This window comes from Fukomys damarensis, unplaced genomic scaffold (assembly GCF_012274545.1).
Source record: "Fukomys damarensis isolate Sample0158 unplaced genomic scaffold, DMR_v1.0_HiC HiC_scaffold_14, whole genome shotgun sequence".
In the NCBI taxonomy this organism is placed as follows: domain Eukaryota; kingdom Metazoa; phylum Chordata; class Mammalia; order Rodentia; family Bathyergidae; genus Fukomys; species Fukomys damarensis.
Window position 1 is genome coordinate 331,491 of NW_022900926.1, and position 13,818 is coordinate 345,308.

Below are 13,818 nucleotides of genomic sequence, written 5' to 3' on the forward strand. Positions count from 1 at the left end.
AGTAGACCAATTCTGTGTAACTAAACAGAGATGACAACGTTTTCTCTGTATTTAAGAAGATAAGAAATAAAATAATGTATGAAAATATTTTAAAATCTTGGTTGTTTTTGGGCTGGTATTGTTTTTGAAGGAAGCTGAAGATCCCCAAGGACAGTGCTCTTGGATATTAGTTGAAAAAAACTCAAGAACTTTGTGTATGAGATCCATGCCAATAAATACACAGGAATTGTGACTTGTGTATTGTTTGAATGTCCCTGAATTTGCAAAGTCTTTCATTGGGTACTTTGTTTACAAATTGAGAGTGAGAGTTCTGCCATCACTCAGAGACCAAAGATAATTCAGAAGTGAAGAATCCATCACAGAGAAGTTAATGCAACTTAGTAACCTATCTCTCTCTTTTTTCCATATGTTTTGGTTGAAATGTTTTTTAGGCCCATGGCCTGTAATAGGAGATTGCGGTTAACTGTACAGGTTTCTCTGTGATCTTATGACAGGACTCATGTCATTCAGCCCCAGACACATATTACACATCGTGATACACTTTGGTAAAGACAAACTGGAATTGTATTCTGCGACAATGAGCACTTGCCCATAGACTTGTTAGGTTGCTACCATTTACCTGTCTCAGGTGTCTGCCCGACTGAGCAGAGAAAGCTTGCAATGGTAGCAAAGCATGAGGTGTAGGGGACTGGATGTTCTATTCCTTGCCCTGACAGTTTTATGGGAGTATAAAGGAGGGAGGGTAAAATTAAAGTCTTGGGGTGAAATATAAAACAGTTTTAAGAAATACTTGGCCCTAAGTCCTGAGTTAGTAACCAAAATTTCAATGTATAGTGATTTCTTGTATATTTATATCCAACAAGTGTCCAACATTGCTCAAGACAACATGGAAAGTGCAAAGATGTGGCCATACCTTTAGAATATTTTGATATAAAGGAGAGGGAGTGATGTGATAGGAAACAGAAGCTCATGGAATATTTTTGAGATAAAAGCAAAGTGGAGAAGATGATGTTCAGGGATGTCTGGCAGCAGCTGGTAGGAGCAGGCGGGCTGGAAGGGGTGATTGAGAGGGCAGTGCACCCATCGGAGGTCAGGCAGATAAGCACAGAGATTTCTGGGAAGGGCATGTCAGAGAGAGGGAGAAGCAGAGTCACTTCAAAGAAACTGAGCATCATCAGAAAGAATAATTTGGAAGACTTTCTCTAGCTCTGCTTCTGTGCCTGTTCCCCCGCTGTGTGCAAGCATGACTGTGGTAATAGTTGGCCTCATAGCAGGGAGACTCAAAAGTCAGGTGAGCAGCACTTCTGGGTTTCATGTGCACCTGGCTGATAACATGGTGCTTGTTATGAAATCTTCCAGAAAAGGCAGGTGCCTTTCTCTTTCCCTTGGTGTGGAGCTGGAGTTTAGTCTGTTGGAGGTGAGCAGAGTTTTTAAATACAGGAACCATTGGCTTTCATGCAAAACACAGCCTTGTTTTGCTCCTCTACTCTGTGTATCGCACAGGGTTTGTTATCCTGGACTCTCAAACACTGAAGGCCAACAGAACTCCTCTCCCAGGCATTATGGCAATCAAAACACTTCCCATATTTCCAAATACCCTGCACAATTAGTGCTTGTGCCACCTGAGTTAAAGGTGACAGCATCTTTGAATTTTACCTATGAGGACCATGAGATAACACAATATCTCTCTGTCTTTCAGTTACATGCTTCATTTGGGCATTTTCTTTTGAGAAGTCTGAGCCTGGATGTTCAAGGCATTTTCTGATACTCTTTTGTTAACTTTGATATAAAAGCTACAAATATAATAACTTTATAGTGTTTGTATTTTAAAGTATTCCTTAAGTGCTTTTGTTTGGAAATTGTGAAATATTAATTATAAAGAAGTAAACTATCTAACCTAATGCATCTATAAAATATAAACTTAAGGTTAGAAGCCAGGATTTAAGAATGCTAGGGTTGTAACTCAATTCTTAGGGTGCCACTTTTCAAATTTTATGTAGTACTAGGTGATACAAATATGACAAAAAGGTTCTACAAAATGACAAATAAATACTCCAATTAATTCAGTGAATTCTTCATGCAATTTAGAAACCAAGAACATGTTTTATAATAATTTAAATCCTGCTGTATTATTAGCATTGAATCACAAATCAGAAAGGACCTGGTTTATTTTCCTCTTGATAGTGTTGCACCAGGAAAAATCTGAGCTGTTCTAGTTATATGTTCCCAAGTATACTTTTAGTTCAGAAAGTATACTTATTAAAAAATTTAAGCTAAATTCTAATTAGACTTGTGTTGTAAAACTCCTTTCTCTTTGTTCCTGTTTCAAGAAAGAAAGATCAAAGAGCTCTTCAAGATTTTACCTATGTGAGTCTCTTTTGGAAATGAAGAGGGTGGTGTTTTTGCTTGCTACTGTGCCTGAAAAGATCAGGCCTGTGAATATCTGTCAATGTGAGACACACTTTCACATTAGAGAATTGTCGCACTTCAAAAGCCAATCACACTTCTATGGAAAAGGAAGGTGGATCAGTAGGCTCTAAGGTTATCCCGCGAACTTTGTCCGTGGTGGTGCTCTGTGTTAGTATCCAATCAACTCAATCAGATGATCTGAGGGTCTGTGTCCAGAAAATGCACACACATGCACACACGCACCCCCCCACACGAAAGAGAGAGAGAGAGAGAGAGAGAGAGAGAGAGAGAGAGAGAGAGGTGGGCTCTTCCGTGGGCACCAGCAGGGCAGGTCCAGAGCTCTTCCAACTTGGAGCAGCACAGTGCTGTCATGACAGTGTGGGACAAGGCCTCACTCTTGACTGTCTGCTTGAATTTTCCAGTGGAGCCTCCAAAAGACACACTCTCTGTTCAGCCACACGGGGCACAGCTGCTTCATTGCACTTCCTGGTCCACGACAGTGTGTCCTCTTCTGCAGAAAACTGATTAAACAGTAAACTAGAGGTTCATAGGTTTTATGTTTAGAGGGTAAATCTACACAACTGCAGTATATAAAAACGGAACAAAGCATACTGCAAATTGTTTTTAAGTTTTTTTAAAACTGATAATATAAAACAAAAGTTCAACATATTTATGGGATATCAGGTGATATTTCAATACAAGTACATACTGTATAATGTTTAAATCAGGTCAAACATCTGTTTCCTCAAACATCTATTATTTCTTTATGGGGAAAACACTCAAACTCCTTTCTTCTAGTTTCTCTTTTTAAGCATAGCTCTTGAAAGTCAGCCTAGAGAGTGCATTTTGCTTTCTCACTCCTCCAAAATAAAAGAGAAAGGAAAAAGGGGGAAGAAAAAGAGGAGCAAAGAAGGGATGGAGGGAGAATGCAAGGTAGGAAAGAAAGGAACACCTCTAGACAAATGAACTCTGAAACCCGAACCCAAATTTCCAACTTCTCATAAAAGCTGAAGGTAATGACAATGATATATCAGAACCCTCAAAGGGACATGACAGGGGTCCATGCTTCTGTATAAAAGGGAGCAAAATTTATCATATTAGAGTGTACTGAAGTAGCTATGGGCTCCTATAAAGCTACTGTATACAGTTCAAAATACCCTGCATTTTGAGGGCAGATTTACAAGCCAGGATGAGTTGCAGAAATTTAAACAAAAACCTTCCATAAAAGTAAACAACAATGATTATGGCATACAGCACGTTTTGTTCTTTGGAAAAGATAAGAAAGATGAATTTATATAAAACATTATTGTACCATCTCATTCAATTACTGAACTCTAAATTAAATCCTTGAATTTGTAAATGGTAGAGAACACAACCTATCTCTTCTAAAAGCCTACTGATTAAATGAAAAGGAAATAAATTTCAGTTACTCCATGATTACAGGCATTAGCAATGGCTAAAAAAGAGTGGCTGTTTCAAGTGGATCCTGATAAGTTATCTAGTTACTAATCTGAAATATTTAATCATAAGTCTTAGCCTTGATTGATAAAAGTTTTTCTAGTTCTTTTCTAACATCAAAATCTTATAAATAGGGCTTAATCTTGACTGATCTTGGCTATATAATGCTATAATACCAATATTTTATTACAAAAAACTATTTTCCAGAATGAGAAACATAACTTTTCGATTTTTAAAAACAGAATTTAATATACCTAGAGAGATCTCTGATTTTTTAAACCAGGATTTCCCTTTAAATATTTGTAGTTTCCATCATATTCATGCAAGAGTTAGCAAGGACAGAGTTGGCCACTCGTGAGTTTGGCCCTCTTCTTTATCACCTCACATAGTCCTGGAAGCTTCTCTGTCCACTCAGCAGCATGGAAAGCTTTGGGTACAGATGTGGAGCACCATTAGGTGCCTGTTTCTATTAAAACCTTTATCTCCTTATTTACAAATCTTTCATTTACTCTCAATAATTAAGATTTATTTATCCCTTGAATAATTTTAATAAAACATTGTGGTAGTGTTTTTCAGTGTGGTTTTGCTAGGGAGTTAGTATGTTGAAGTTTCCAAAAGATAGTTTCTTTTACCCAAATTTTAACAAGTGTCAGCTTTTACTGGTACTAAGAGCACCAGAGCCCTCCGCTCATGGACCCAGTGGATTATGAAGGAGAGCAGACATTAGAGTAAAGAAGGAAAGGCAAACACGAGGCCGTACATGCCACTATTGTTACAATTTAGAGAGAATTGCATATGTGAAAGGTGACCCTGGAAACTCTAAGGAAGAGTGAGGCCATGCAGTGCAAGCCCGACAGGGGCAGGGTGGTGACACCGGCCAGGGAAGCTTCCAGAGAGAGGGACGGCAGAGCTGCCGGACATGGACACAGCTGGGGGGGAGTCTTTGGGTGCTTTGCAGTGGTGAGCAGCACAAGTGCTTGCAACAGGAATCCAGCATGTGAGGAAACTGCAACTTGACTTAAAAGATGGGAAGATGTGGTAGGACAGGAGAGTTTGGAAGAGCAGCCAGGCAAGGGTGGGGAGAGATCCCAAGGCTCTCTGTGAAGGTCTCTTAACCAGGATCTGGGCCATTTGCTCATGCAGCATGGAAACTTGTACTGATCTGTAAAGGATTACAAGAAGACTCAAACTGAGACCTTTGTAAACTCTCAAAGGCTGAAACATTTTCATAAAGACAATAGTCTTGTTCTCCTAGATTCCACAGTGAAAAGTTATTTAATGATTTATCATCCTTTTTGTGTGTCCCATGACAACACATAATCAAGAAAGTTAAACTCATGAAATTCTTCAAGAATCTTTTGCTTTGGATCTTTTTCTAAAGAGTGATTTTAGCCAATATGAACAAGTTTTAGTAGAAATCTGTATTCTTTTTCCACAAAGTAATTACAGACAGACTTCCTCTTCTAAAAGTATATTTAAATACCAGAAAAGAAAAGGTATATAATAATGCTTTTCTGTGGCATTCTCCTGTACTTCTGTGGTTGACTTGGTCCTAAAGTTAAAATGAACCAGAGGTGAAGAGATCAAAAGCAAGATTCACCAGTGTGGGATGGTGACTTTGCTTCTTTCCTTAAAGTAGCTGTGGAGCCTCCAAGTAAAAACTGGGCAAGGAGTGCATTTGCAGAAGTGAAAAATTAACTCCTCAATATGATACCTGCTTTAAAGCAAAGAGAATCCATTGTTTTTATTAGTTGAAAGTTGAGAGTGCTCTCACTAATCAATGGTCAGAAGGAGGGTCAGAGATTTACAGCCTTCAAGCATCTTTAAACATAGGGAGGCAAATATGAGCTTTGTGGGCAGTTTGTTAATCAAGATTTGTCATTTGGTTTTGTGTGCTTTAGCTTATTAATGCTTTACATGGTACCTTCAGGAAAAACAAATCCATTCGCTATTTTAAATTAAAAGGTGGCCATATTCCTCACCTTTGGATTTGAAGGGTGATATAGTTGTTTTGTTTGCTGCTGTCTGCCCCTGTCATGCACACACATAAGCTTTCTCTTGCACCTTGTTGTTTGGACGTCTATATGATTTATAATGTCCATTTCTACTCTGCACCTCAAAGAAACTTCACCCAGAAAATATGCTTGAGGGTGGGATGCAATGTGTTCTCACAGGAGACTGAATATTCATCTGCCGGATTAGAAGCACAGTAGAGAAAACTTGCTAGAGGAAAGCCAACCTCAAGTGAAAAACAAGCCCTTGGCATTTCAGGGGTTTTGTCCTGTGGAGATGTTCATCAAGATGATAAGGGAAAAATGGCCAAGAACTCAGTGGTGAACCACAGAAACAATGACAGCAACAGCAAGAGAGTCTTGGTGCATGGCTCATGTTAAGTGGCCTGGCCTGGGGAAGCTGCCATTCCTGCCCTGGTTTTGTGCACTCAGAGAGTGAGCACACTTGGATGACACGGGCACATCCATCTCCACTTCTGCCTGAAATATACCACGCTTACCTCCATAACACCATCCAAGAAGTTACTCAAGCCTCCACTGACATGCAAAGCCAGGACTAAGACAAAATACGATTTCAACATAAAGGTCAAATACGCAGCAATTGAAAACATGACAGAGTGAGAACTTGGTTTGAGATCACATTAGATGTGTAGAAAATTAGAAAACTTTCTGAAGACTCATCCTCACCACTGCTCCTGTCCCCAAAACTGAGCTGTGGGACTCATCCTGAGGGCCCTCACCGCCCTTCTTCTGGTCATTCTGTTCAACTAATTCTCTCTGAGCCATCAAGTCCTCCCCTTGTTGTGGGAGACCCCAGCAAGTGCTCAACCCTCTGGAGACACCAACTCCTCTCAGCTCCCTGTGATCCCAGAGCCAGGCCAGCACTACCTGCTCGGCTCTCAGCCAGTCTTGGGACTGGTATTAATTCATACAGTGTGTGTGTGTGTGTGTGTGTGTGTGGATTTCATCTGGGTGTGGATGGCTTACAGGATTTGTAGGTGGAAAAAGCAATCACTGTAGGTCCTGGGATTTCCTCTATGTTTTGTGGCCAGAGTAGAAAATATAGGAATAGGAATGATAAATGGCTCATTTAGATGAAAATGCTTATACAAATCAATAGCTCTAATGGCTCTAAAATATTTCAAGACATTAGCATTTGACACAAATGACATGGAAAGAAATCTTATTTAATGGATGTTTTGGGCTCCATTCTCACTCTTTTTAAGTGTGACAAAGTGATACTGAAAGGCTGAAGAAAAACCTTGATAGACCTCCAAGATATAGAGGCATGTGGAGGCCAAACAAGCAAAGACAAGAACACTGACACACACCTCCTTTCCCACCTGTGTCTCTCATGCCTGGCTCATTCCTACCAACTTCACAGGACAGACAAGGTATTGCAAGAAGTTTCTCCTATGTGTCAAAGTCCAGTGTCCTGCTGCATGCTCTCTAACAGACATGTAAGCTTCCTTCATATCCCAAACCAGATCCCATGCTCTGGGATGCTGAGGCAATTGCCAGATACACTGATGTATCCACACAGGACTGCATCCGTATTTAACGAATTTCATGTAAGGAGCATGTTTAAACTCAGAATGAGAAATCAGCTATGAGTCCATTGCCTGAGAGTCGGTGTACTAAATGATATCTGGAGTCCAGAGTGGGGCTGGACTCACAGCTGCTGTCATCTAACAGGAGCCAGAATTGCACAATCACAGACAATTTTGGAGTCGAGCTTCCATGGTTGCCAAGCGCAGGGAAGAAAGATTCACTACCTTTTTTTTTTTGTCTTTGGATTTCATTTTATTCTGACTCATAGGTTGAAACACAAGGTGATTCTAGGAACTAAGAGCTGGCTATTTATTTTAATAGGCAGAGCTTTCAGTAAATATTGATTAATTCACTGACTGACTGATTCTTGGGGTGGCCTAAAACATGCCTGTGTAAGTCAAGGGATTCAGGGTTGCACCCTAAATAAATGCCTGTGTTTTTGTCCAAGGAAACAAATGGCAGGATGTTCACTGAAGCATTATGTGTAATAGCAAAAAAGAACAAGTTGAATGAACTTTAACAAATGGATGGATTTTAAAATAGCAATTATTCACATAATGGAACATTAGGCCTGCATACCTGTATGAATTGCTACCATTCTATGCAACCAGCATTATTAATATTTTAGAAATATTTCCCAACTTACAATTAGAATGTATGTAATCTTTCTAACCCTCACAACCCTGTGTAATATATTACATTTATGTTATTCACATTATTCATACTTATTATATAAAAAAGGACTTTTTTATGTTACTTGGATTCCTTTAATAGATGATTATTAATAGCTGCATAGAGTTTCTTTAAATGATTATATTATAACTCAACCAATTCTCATCTACTAGATTTTTAAAAATAGTTTCTAGACTTAAAAAAGAAAAAATAGGGATTTCCTGGCTCATTGGAAATAATACATTCTAAAACATCCTCTGATGCAAGAACAGTTTCCAATGAGCCCAAACATATGTACAGTGTTAATTTCTTTAACACAAGTGATCATCCCGACATGGGACAGATCTCCCTGGTACTCTTGGAAGATGACACCACTGGATCACCCTGACCAGGATCTGGGAGATGGCACCCCAGGGTGTGCACTTTGCCCAGTAATGGCTTTTACCTACCTATTTCAGGAGTGGGAGAGGGGATTCCACACTAAAAGTGTTTAAAATAAAATTCTTAAGGAATGAGTAAACAGGTTAAATATTCTAAAATGGGAATTATTCCTAAAATATTAATAATACTGGTCAATGTATGTAATCTTTTAATCCTCACGGCAACCATATATAGTATATTACATACATATATATATATATTATATATATGATGAATATTAGGAGACATTTCCTTATAATTTCTTTAGAACAAATTATTGCAAAATAGCTTTGTTGTTCTCAAAGTCCACCAAAATATGGACATCTATTTGTGTTCAAATAATTATGAGCTTGTCTTCGGAGACAGGCAGAGCTATGAGGGGACGGCAGTCTAGGTAGGAGATGGTGAGCACAGCACACTCTGGAGAACACATGCAGTACAGTAGGTGACAGTAAACACCATCAAGTGACCGTGCTCAGTGAGACTCAGGCACTGAGGAGAGCGTGATGTGATCCACCATCACTGGCACGTCACAGTGCATCCTTTCAAGTTCAGTTAATATTGATGAGTTATAAACACATGGCTTCCTCCCTTGAAATTATTTCTCCATGCAAACACACCTTTCAATAGCCTAGCAACTCATCTGCCTCTGCTTTCAAGGCTGGATATATCTCACATTCCCTTACATAAAGGAATTGTGGAGAAGCATCTCCCACACACCCCTCTCCAAGGAATCCAGTCCACACTTCTGCCAAAGGTCAGTGCAGGCAAGTTCAGCAATCATGGACTTCTCAGTTGCACCAAGGAGATCAAATCTTGGACTCTTTTTGTCCTAGTCAGGTCTTTGCTTTTGTGCTTCTGTTGAGACACAAATATATTACAGGAGGAAGCCCCATGTGTGACATAAAAGCTATATTTAGTGCCGAGAGTTCCTTGGGTTTACTTCAACCTACAATCACTGACAAATGCACCACAGTACATCAGGTAAAGGATGGTTGAGACCTCAACTCATGTGTTGATTTTCACAGATTAAAATAAGAGACTATCAATTAGGATGTGGAGAGGGCAGAGGCAATAAGAAAGTTGGGCGAGAAAGGAGCTGACCAGGGAGACCAGGTGTCATGATGCTTATAACTTATGAACAACTAGAACAACTAGTGCTTCGGTGAGGGTTAGTTTGATGAAGGGGCAAAGTATAACACTTCTAAACAAATTGATTTTGAGGTGGCCTTGAGATATAGCTGGATAGACTTTTCCAGTCTGAAAAATCAGAGGGATTGCTGTGTCACATTTGAAATATGTACATGATAGTCATTAAGATAGATTGTTATTGAAACTATAAGCAGGAAAGTTACCACCCAGAGAGAATACATGGACTGGGCAGAGTAGGAAGGCAAGAGAAGGCAGCTGACTAGGTGTGGTGGCACATGCCTGTCATCCCAGCACTCAGGAGGCTGAGGCAGGAGGATGGCCAGTAGCTCAAGGTCAGGCTGGGCTACACAGTGAGTTCAAAGTCAGGCTGAACTATAGAGTGAGGAGAGGGAGAGGGAGAGAAACACAGCACTCCTGGGACATTCTTTGTTCACAAGCGGTGGACCATCTTTTCACAGACTTCAGTGGGGTCGGCAGTGTGACTTGTCTGATCATGAGCTTTGAGGTTTCAAGGTCTGCCTCAGAGGCCTGATGATTAGAGGGTAAAGCAGAATACACATCAGAAACCTTTCCCGGCTTAGGTGTGCACTTGTCTCTTAACTGCTGCATCAGTGATGAAATGATCTGGCCAGGTTGTCTGTCCCCCTCCACGATAGAGAGTTACTCATCCAAAAGAAGGCTCATTATGTTGCAGCAACACACACACACACACACACACACACACACACACACACACAGAGTATTTCCACATGTGGAAACAGTGACTTTCCTGGTGAGGCAGGAGGTTCTGATGTAACCGTGATGAGCCTCAGACTCATGTGGGCTACTGTGAGAGAGACTGGACTTCAGCTTCTGCTCCTCTTGCTCTGGGGCTGTCCACAGTGGCCTCACAGATTCATGATTCCGTGCCTGCGAGTGCCCTGGGGACAGAGAGGCTTGGGAATGCAAAGGCGCCCTGCTGCTGTATTATGTTGTACTTTTATGAGCCAAGAGCTTAATGCTTCATTTTTAAAATTTCATAGATATATGTAAAATGCCACAGTGTGAAAATGCTGAGGACATGAGCCTCCCTTGAGCCCTTCTGTTCTGCTCTCTTCAGTCCTCTGGTGATCACTTTCCTGCTTTTCTGTCAGTGTTCCCCTGTGAAGTGTACACTGCAAATGACAATTCTTGTTTTGTGTGTGTGCGCATGACACATAATAGTCACATTCACTTTAAGGGATTGGCATATATCAAGTCTATATAACTTCTTGATCATTTTTTATCTTTATACCCCTTCATCAAGCCCTCCCTCCTTACCCTGATTCCTTTGCCTTTCTCCAAAGTGGCTGCCCCATTTCTTTTTTTTTTGACTGATTCATATTTTGGGTTTCTCTATAAGGGAAATCATGCAATTTTTAACTTTCCATGTCTGGCTTATTTTGCTTAACATTATGGTCTCAAAATCCATTCCTTTTCCTTCAAATGACATGATTTCATTCTTCTTTGGGGTTGAGTAATATTCCACGGTGCATATATGCCATGTTTAAAAAATCAATTCATCAGTTGGTGGGCATACAGCCCATGTACTTTACTGAGAATTATGAGTTGAGCTGTTGTATATGTGGATATCCACAGATCACTATAGAATGATGTTTTTAGCTCTTTGGGGAATTTGCTCAGGAAGAGCATAGTTGGATTAAATGAAATTTCTATTCTTGGTTTTTTTCCATAATGGTTGTGATAGTGTACATTCCCACCAACAATGTAGAAGTGTTCCTTTCCCAAAAAACCCTTGGTGGCATTTGTTATTTGTTGTGTATTTGATGATACTATTCTGACTGGAGTGGAATAGAGCCTTGGAGTTACTTTGATTTACATTCCCACAATGGCTAAAGATGCTTAACATTTTTTCTTGTATTTATTGGACATTGTACTTCTTTGGAGAAGTTTCTACTAAGTTCATTTTCCCCCTTTCTGATTGGGTCATTTGTTTTGGAGGGAATAATTTTTTTATTTATTTACATATTCTAGATGTTAGAAGTATAGCTAGAAAAAAATTTCCAATTCTACAGGTTGTCTTTCACTCTGTTGGTTGTTTCCTTTGATGTTCAGAAGCTTTTTAATTTGATATAACCCCATTTGTTGATTCTTGGTATTATCTTTTGTGTTATTGAAGTTCTGTTCAGGAAGTTCTTGCCGGACCCTAGGGCTTCAAGTGTTTCCCTGTGTTATCTTCTAGATGTTTTAAATTTCTCTTTTTTATATCCAAGTCTTTGGTCCATTTTGATTTAATTTTAGCATAAGTTTAGTTTCATTCTTCTGCACACGGATATATAGTTTTCCTAGCACTGTTTGTTGAAGAAGCCATCTTGTCTCCAGTATGATGTTTGCCCCTTTGTCAAAGATAGAATAGCTAAAGGTAATTAAGGTTGTTTCTGTGTCTTCTGTTCTACTCAACTGGTCTTCATGTTGACCTGACAATTCTTTACCCACTCTCTGCACCTTATTACCAACTCGCCCCACCCTCCAATAGTAGTTCTCAAAGCCAATATATCAACAAGCACTGTGAAGCTTCAGGGACCATTATCTAGAAGAGTGGAAACATACAGCTACTAGAGCCAGCAGCCATTGGCAGGTTTATTCCCCCTGGTGTTTGTCTATAAAAAGAAAAGCATAAACAATTAAAATTTGAGTTCTGACCCACAGAAATAGTGCAAACAATCAGACATGGGAAAAGAAGTGTAGCATCAGAATGACTTGAAAGTTCAAGGTGTTTAATAGTTTTTTATACTTTGGTCCTTGGGAGATCTGAAATGTTAACATGTTTTGAATGTCTTGTCTCTGGAAAATCATCAGATTATGAAAACCCCAAGATGTCTTATGAATTTCCTCAAGGACTAAAAGAAACATTAATATACCAAATACTTAGGGAGCCTTAGAATGAATTTGCTCCTTTGTCATTCTTTTTCACATACAAAAAGAATTTGTTCTGGAAATTATGATTAGCAAGTACATAGCTATAGAATGCATAAGTGTATTTTAATGTTTCTTGGCATAAACCTATGCCGTCTTAATTTAAAAGAAGGAAAAAGAGAAAAAAATAAAAATTATGATGTAGAAAAAGAAAATACATGATAGAACAAACAACAGTAGCAACCATCTATGCCTCTCCAGACTGACAGCAGTGAGTGAGCAAGGACACACTTCCATCCAGGTGGCTCTTCCCACACATGTGACTTTAAATGTTCAGGTCATGCTGTAGCCTCCTCTTTGTTTCTGTAGATGTTCTTGCTTGTTGATGGTGGCACAGATGGACTCACAATCAGAGAGAACGTAAAAGGATTCTGTTAGACAGGTGAGTTAGGAAAGCTTACCTAATCTTCCCCTAGGCCTGGTTGATCATTACCTTTGATCAAATAAAAGGCCACATGTTCAGCTGCCCTTATGCCCCAGTTACTGCAGTGAGAGAAAGAATGGAGAGAGAAACAGAAAGAAAAGAATAGAAGATAGTTGTCATATGAATTTGTATGCTATCTTGAATGCTAGCAGGTTCCACATGTCCAAATTCTCCATGTATTCAAAAGTAACATTTAAATTCTCTTTATAAATGCTGCAAAAATGACTTGCAATAAGTCATTTACTCCTTATGTAGTAGAAAGGATCATTTCTTGAATACAAACTTTTAAAACTAGAAATGTAGTGTGATGTGCACATAGATAAAAAGCTAGACACTGGCTTAGGTATGAAGAAGTGAAGGGTGAAGGGTGAAAGGAAAAGATATGAAAAGAAAGCCAGGGAGCAACTACTCTTTGTGACTTTGTATTGAGTCTTTGTCAGATACAACATTCAGGGATTCACAAGACCATATGTGCAGACTGCACAGTTTTAGTAATGATGAGAGCATTTGTGGTTTCCTGCGTGTTTTGGAAATGCTCTAATTTAAAGATAATCACGGAATATCTTTTTGTTTTCCATTTCAACTTACCACATTTGGTAGATAGTTGAATGTACATTAAGATATTTTGGCAAGCATGGGTCAGGGATTTAGCTCAGTGTTCTGGTGCCTGCCTCTCAAGCTCAAGGGCCTGAGTTCTATCCCCAGTACCAAAAAAAAAAAAAAAAAAAAAAATTTTTTTTATAACAAAAACTAACAAAAAATTAT